This window comes from Silurus aristotelis, assembly GCF_946808225.1.
Source record: "Silurus aristotelis genome assembly, chromosome: 11".
In the NCBI taxonomy this organism is placed as follows: Eukaryota; Metazoa; Chordata; class Actinopteri; order Siluriformes; family Siluridae; genus Silurus; species Silurus aristotelis.
Window position 1 is genome coordinate 4495013 of NC_139584.1, and position 944 is coordinate 4495956.

General features: G+C 41.6%; 1 protein-coding gene across 1 annotated transcript in view; it reads right to left on the reverse strand.

The window, feature by feature from the left end:
• Positions 1 to 398: 398 nt before the first annotated feature.
• The window catches only part of sec22bb (SEC22 homolog B, vesicle trafficking protein b), a 10123-nt gene continuing 9577 nt past the window's right edge, over positions 399 to 944 (reverse strand). The window contains exon 5 of the mRNA XM_083555085.1: positions 399 to 944. This exon is cut by the window's right edge and continues 281 nt beyond it. The gene's annotated coding sequence lies outside the window, so the exon portion shown is untranslated.

The following is a 944-nucleotide window of genomic DNA, read 5'->3' on the forward strand; positions in this document are numbered from 1 at the left end:
AGAAGAGGACACACGTGTGATGATCCATATGAACTGGACGGATAGAAAGCAGAATGTTGGACGGACGGATTGTTCAAAACACACAGAGATCTTCACGCTATAATTCTTTCTTTTCTCCGTTGAAAGCTTTTGAGAGTCAAATTTTTTTTTCTTCAAGAAAACAATCGATAATTTTTTCAACCGGAGCGGTTGAGAGTCGAGGGCCTCGCTCAAGGGCCCATCAACGGCAGCTTGGTAGTGGAGTACGATACCTTAAACACTAAGCTACACAAAATATTACACATTCTTTTAGCCATTTTCATATATTCATGTATATTTCTATATATTTTATTCTTCTTGACTGTTTCAAGTCGCAGCTCTGATTAACTCAATGATTTTAGACCAAAACGACAAAACCTAACGTCATGGCGTTTATTAGAATAGACACTGAAACCACAGGCATCAGATACCGAACCGCTTTATTGTCAAATCAAAGGCTAAAGTACACCAGAGTCTTTTTTCCTTTTTTATTTTTTTTGCTTTTCCCTGCTGCGGTGCTTCTCACAGCGGTGTTTCACTGCCTAAACACACGGCCTGTAAACCTGGGGAACCAAAAAAAAAAAATCTATCCATCCATCAAAACATGAACGACCAAGTGTGTGTGTGTGTGTGTGTGTGTGTGTGTGTAAGCGAGTCAGGAAGTGAGTGAGTATCTCTGGTTCTCTCGGATGAAGTGTAAGATTAGGCAAATTGTCCACTTGGTGGCGCTCTTTAGGGGCGGATTCCTGGAGGAAAAGCTTTCACCGTCACCATCTTCACAAACACACTAAATATATATATACACACACTCTCCCTCTCCCTCTCTCTCTCTCTCTCTCTTACACACACACACACCCTCACACACTCGGTCATTCGCACACCCTTCCGCGTCGGTTAATAAAACATAGAACACATGAACAATCGGA